Source organism: Diaphorina citri, unplaced genomic scaffold, assembly GCF_000475195.1.
Source record: "Diaphorina citri unplaced genomic scaffold, Diaci psyllid genome assembly version 1.1 scaffold1594, whole genome shotgun sequence".
Classification (NCBI taxonomy): domain Eukaryota; kingdom Metazoa; phylum Arthropoda; class Insecta; order Hemiptera; family Psyllidae; genus Diaphorina; species Diaphorina citri.
Genome location: NW_007379020.1, coordinates 32310 through 38838, shown reverse-complemented (window position 1 = coordinate 38838; position 6529 = coordinate 32310).

Sequence of the window (6529 nt, the reverse complement as noted above, 5' to 3'; positions counted from 1 at the left end):
GCGATTATGTTCGCGGATTTGGGGATTATGTTCGCGGATTTCGCGATTTTGTTCGCGGATTTGGTGATTATGTTCGCGGATTTGGCGATTATGTTCGCGGATTTGGCGATTTTGTTCGCGGATTTGGCGATTATGTTCGCGGATTTGGCGATTATGTTCGCGGGTTTCGCGATTATGTTCGCGGATTTCGCGATTATGTTCGCGGATCTCGCGATTATGTTCGCGGATCTCGCGATTATGTTCGCGGATCTCGCGATTATGTTCGCGGGTTTTTATGTTCGCGGATTTCGCGATTATGTTCGCGGATTTCGCGATTATGTTCGCGGATTTGGCGATTTTGTACGCGGATTTCGTGACTATGTTCGCGGATTTCGCGATTATGTTCGCGGATTTCGCGATTTTGTTCGCGGATTTCGCGATTATGTTCGCGGATTTTGTGATTATGATGTTCGCGGATTTCGCGATTATGTTCGCGGATTTCGCGATTATGTTCGCGGATTTCGCGATTATGTTCGCGGATTTTTGTTCGCGGATTTTGCGATTATGCTCGCGGATTTCGCGATTATGTTCGCGGATTTGGTGATTTTGTTCGCGGATTTCATTTCGCGATTATGTTCGCGGATTTCGCGATTATGCTCGCGGATTTCGCGATTATGTTCGCGGATTTCGCGATTATGTTCACGGATTTTATGTTCGCGGATTTCGCGATTATGTTCGCGGATTTCGCGATTATGTTCGCGGATTTGGCGATTTTGTACGCGGATTTCGTGACTATGTTCGCGGATTTCGCGATTATGTTCGCGGATTTCGCGATTTTGTTCGCGGATTTCGCGATTATGTTCGCGGATTTTGTGATTATGATGTTCGCGGATTTCGCGATTATGTTCGCGGATTTCGCGATTATGTTCGCGGATTTCGCGATTATGTTCGCGGATTTTTGTTCGCGGATTTTGCGATTATGCTCGCGGATTTCGCGATTATGTTCGCGGATTTGGTGATTTTGTTCGCGGATTTCATTTCGCGATTATGTTCGCGGATTTCGCGATTATGCTCGCGGATTTCGCGATTATGTTCGCGGATTTCGCGATTATGTTCACGGATTTCGATTATGTTCGCGGATTTCGCGATTATGTTCGCGGATTTCGCGATTATGTTCGCGGATTTCGCCATTTTGTTCGCGGATTTGGCGATTATGGTCGCGGATTTGGCGATTTTGTTCGCGGATTTTGCGATTATGTTCGCGGATTTGGCAATTATGTTCGCGGATTCGCGACCCGAATCGACATTTTGGATATTTGGCAAGCCTATTTATATTTATTAGAGTATAAATAAAAAAATAAAAAAAAAATGTAGACAAAGATGTGCTATAATAATACTCTAAAAACACAACTTTAAAGCAAAAAAAATCGAACTCATGACTTGGTGTACCTAAAAACAGAGTGGAGTGGAGAGCATAGAGCATCAAACATGCAAGATACAAGCTGAATCCACACCTGGCAAGAAAGTGAAAACTGATGATGAACCTGAAGTTGTCGAAGAGACAAAAGAAGCTACCCCAGTGTCGTAAATAACAACCAACCTCCTGATCCTTTTCAACATATTCTTACAAGAAGAACAGTTAATTTTAACAACGGTTTTATTATTTTACATTTTCATTTGATATTTTTTTCATTGATTTATTTGTTCCCTATACTTTGTAAAATTGATACCTGTCCCCCTCCCCTGTCCTATATATATTATGTGTATATATAGGTTAAAGTTTTTTAATGCAAAGTTTATCGTTCCTATTTATTTGTATTATTTTGGTGACATTTGTTAATATCTTAAATTAACATATCCTATAAGAAGTATTTGTACAGAAGCTTCATACCTGTCTGGTTTTGGGTTTCTCAAATTCCTTGCCCGTTTTTGTTTGACATTTAATGTTATACAGCTATAATGTTATGTGTCAAATTGGTTAATGATTTGTACTGTTCATAAATCAATTTACTTTCATGTTGGAAAACAATTTTTTTGTATACTATTCTGCTTGCTTGTGGGACCATTGGTAGGAAAACAAAAGAAACTCAAAATGGTTGTATTTTTGTGTGGCTTGGAAAGAGTATGGAGTTAAATTTAAATTAATTTTTATATTTAATTTAAATGAGCAAATTTGCAAGTTAAAAATAATAGATGGTTACATACAAAGCACATTAATATAATTAATGTGCTTTGGTGGTGGTGAAGTGTTTATATGCCAAGTGTCTCCATTTATTTGTGCTTTGATAGGTGTCAGGTTATTTGTAAAACGTTTAATGGTTCTATTTTGTGTAGGAATATAATTAAAGCAAAAATGGAAGTCAAGAAATTCAAGTGCTTTGTATACATTAAACACTTATTGGTATGTATCTGTAACATACAAATGTGATTTGAATACTATTGAAACAATTATATGAAACAACATTTTATATTTAAATACCTAATCAGTAAGCTGTGTAATGTACGAATACTTTAGACATTAATAAAAACTACCAACTTTTTTATTTTCACATCTTAGATTCAAGTGATCTCAACTTTCAATGGTGACAATTGCAAACATGTAAAAGCTCAAAGATTCTACAGTATTTTGTGAGATTTCAAAGAGTCATTTTCATAAGTTCCTTAATCAATATTAAAGGAAAAGAATAAAAAACAGCCATTATTTGTGTAGAATAAAGAGAGTAAAGTTGTTTGTTAATTGCATGGAATGGTTCTCTGTAGAGTCTTTGTATGTTTATTTTTTGCACTGGTCACTGTCTTGTACAAATCTTGTCAATGTGGCGAGGTAAAAAATTAACACTCTTGCATTAAGAAACTTTAATAATCCATTCTCCTCTTATTTAAATTGGTGCTAAAATAAAGCTGCTATGACGATATTGGGCACTTAAAAACCTTGCAAGGTGTGTTTAAACTCCCTTCCTAAGGTGCTATTTCTCTTCAAAAGAAAGAAACCAAAGGCTAAATCCAATATAGAATTGAACAGAGGGGTTTAAGTGATGCCTCCTCCTATAAGTCTTAATACCTCTAACGGAAATTCGCGTTCTGAACATATTTCTTAAAACTAGTCTGACTTTGTGTATGGCATTCACTGATAACCCCTTTGATAATCAACACTTTACAAAACTTCCTCACCTTGTCTGATCCATAAATACGATATATAAGTATACTAAGTAGCCAGTTGAAGGATTATTTCATTACTTCTTATTATGGACAAACTCAAACGAGTAAGTAAAATACAGCAATAGAAGTCACTGAAAATTTGCCCTTTTCCCTTTCTCTCTGTAGGTTGTAATTTATTTTAAATTCTGGATCTCTTAAGGGCACCAAGAGAGGACAGTGTTTTTGTTTTTCACAAATTTAATTGAAAAACCAGTCGCAATGTGAACTATTAAATTGTCAACATTTGAAATCATTTTCCTCTCCCCCTTAGATCCAGTAAATTACTTAGAAATCAATATTTTTTTCCCTCTGTTTAGAATCTCTTGAATTTTAGGTGAAGCAACCAACATGAGATAATGTTGAACATTGTTTGCTATTTTAACACCAACTTAATATAAGCAGTTGCATTTACTACTAAAATATACTGACTCTGTGACCTTTTGTATCGGAACTTTGTTTTTTTGATCTCTTTTTTGTATTTTTCCCACATGTACTTATGTTTATTAAAACATAGAAAAATTCTAGTGTATACTTTTGGCCCAGAACTTATAACACCTCTTCACGTTGTACAATGTACACTTTGTACTTAGAAAAGGTGGTGGAGTCAGATAATGGTTTATGATTTATTTAAAGTGTTGCCTAATTTTTGGCATCCTTGGGACTTGACAATTCTATGGGCATTGGGCATTAACTATTCTATTGTTTCCTTATATAGTAGACCTGTTGTACACATTCACAAATGGCTATAAATAAATACGAAGTGAGAGATTTTGTAGCCTGTTGGTAAAGCTCCATAAATACGAAATCTTACATTTATATTTCTTTTTAGTCCAATTGTGAGAGTGCAATCGACTTGAAATTGCTGAAGCATTCTCTACATAAGTATAGTTCTTGTTAAAGTGCCAACTGTTGAGCGCCCAATGATATTTTAGAAGAGAAAGAGAGGAGGCTTGCAGTAGGTAAGCATCCTCTGAAAGGAAACTTGGAAATTCGTCCGTTAAAGCAAAGATAAAGTTGATTTGTACACGTGTTATTCTAAGGCGGTCTCTTCCTGAACCCTGATGTGCCGCGTCCATTTTAGTTTAGGACTATTGCACTGTGTTATTCTAAGTATACAAAGCTACAGCGTTAGCGTAGATCTTAAAGTTTCTGACCAAAAAATAGATTCTTGATTCTTACAAGTTTTCAAGATATCATAGATAGTAAAAAAAAAAAAAAATCAAATTCCTCTGGATTGAGTACCTATTTTTAGTTTCATTTCTCCTGATTTTCTTTTTCTTTCTGAAAAAAATATCTTTGTATCTTCCACGATTTACAGGTAGAATTTTTTGTTAAAAAAAAGTAATTAGAGAGGTTCTTGATAACTTATTTGTCTTTACTCAATACAGTACATTTCATACAACTGAAAGATCATACCTCCTGTGTGTTTTGTTTCTGTTAGACTGGTCAAGTTAGTAGATAGGTAAAATTCGACGGTAGTAGATAGGTAAAATTCGACGGGGATGTCGAACGCTTTCGGGAAGAATTTAATTGGTAGCCACAGGTATCTGCTTTTTTTCTTCTTACGTAGCCTTTTAACTGCAAAGGTCAGATATCAGGCTTTTCTGCCACGCCATATTTCGCTGGCATTTCAACCAGCTACTCACATCGACGACCTTGCCCAAACCGAGTGGGCCCGGAAAAGTAGGCAGCGCGTGATTGCCCAAACGGTTACCCATCCAGATACTTCGGTAATTATTATTATTAATATATTTGTGCTTTATTTTTATTTATTATTATTATTATTATTATTATTATTTTTAAAGGTTTACAATTACATAATAGACAATATAAATAGGTTCTTAGAGAATATAAATAGGTTAACTTTGAAAAATACCTACATGCATAAAATATGTTTGTAATGTGGATGAAGTATTCGCATGCATTCAAGTTATTGGTTTCAGATGGAAATATGAATGAAGAAACAAGACAATTTAAATTTGAATAAAATATGAATGAAGAAACAAGACAATTTAAATTTGAATATCTTCGTTTATTTTCATTTCAAGTCATAGGTCAGCTTTATTATAACTTAATTTTCACAAATTAAAATTTTCATAGAAAAATTATGTTAATGATATTGAATAAATTAAAAAAAAAGTCTACATAAAATCAAAGTTTATGAAGAGGTACGATAAAAATTACTGAAGGTTGCATATAAAGAAAGTATTCACAAAAAAACAATACTGATGGATTGATTAATAATAAAAATTAATAAAATAAATCTATAAACTAATATCACGTAAAGAAGCAATAAAAATAAGTACCTACCTAATCAATAAATATAGAACTATGTATACCTATTGAACATGGATTGAAAATTCAGTGGAACATAAGTAGGTATTGCAAAATAAATTAAACGGAAATAAAGTCAAATTTATAAAATAAAAGGACATGAATGTAAGTACGTGATTGATGACCAAAATTTTCTAAAATAAGGAAAAGAATCAGGGACGAAAAAAAGAATGAAATTTCGTTTTAAAATTTGTATAAATTCCCTTAATGCCGAAGAAACATTTTCATCCTTTTTAGGTACCTACATATAGGTAGGGAAATGTTTTTAATATAGGCATAAATATTTATGTAAAATGTACTCTTTCTAAAATCTACTTGTGGATACTGATATGATTTGGTGATATGAAACAAATTAGTCAATTCGCTACTTTGGTGGCGTAAAACTTAGGATCTGTTTACTGTACGTCCAGTGTACCTACTTTAGTGTCATGTCAAAATTCGATACAGAAAAGTTATTTCATTCTTACACTCCCCAATGGAAGAAGAGTTTTGCCAATTTTATGCGTACACAAGGGGGAAAAAAATTAAAAATATTGCAATGAAACAAAGTTTTTAGAAACATAAAAATAAATATTGCACTTTACAACAAAATTCAAAACAGCTGGTAATGAAAATACCGACCAAACTTTGGAGATTCTTATTCGTTTTGAGTATTTTCCTCTACACTGGTAGAGGTTCCTCGGTCAGTTTTTACGTAGGGATCTATAACTGACACCTACATAATTATACACCTGAATGTCCTAAATTCTTAAAAGGATATGCACAAAAAGCCTAGGGATTTTACAGTACATATTCCAAATTTTAAGATGAGACATCAAAATTAATGGGTATTTGGTCACTGATTCAGAAACTGAGTTGTTTTATTTATATATGTATTATATTTTTTTAGAAGATATTCCTTTGGTGACTTTCTTAACTTTAAAAGAGAAATTACAATCTATAGGAAATGAACGGTGGTATTCTGCAATATTGTCTAAACAGTGGAATTATTGCTGAATACTATATAAACAGGAAATAA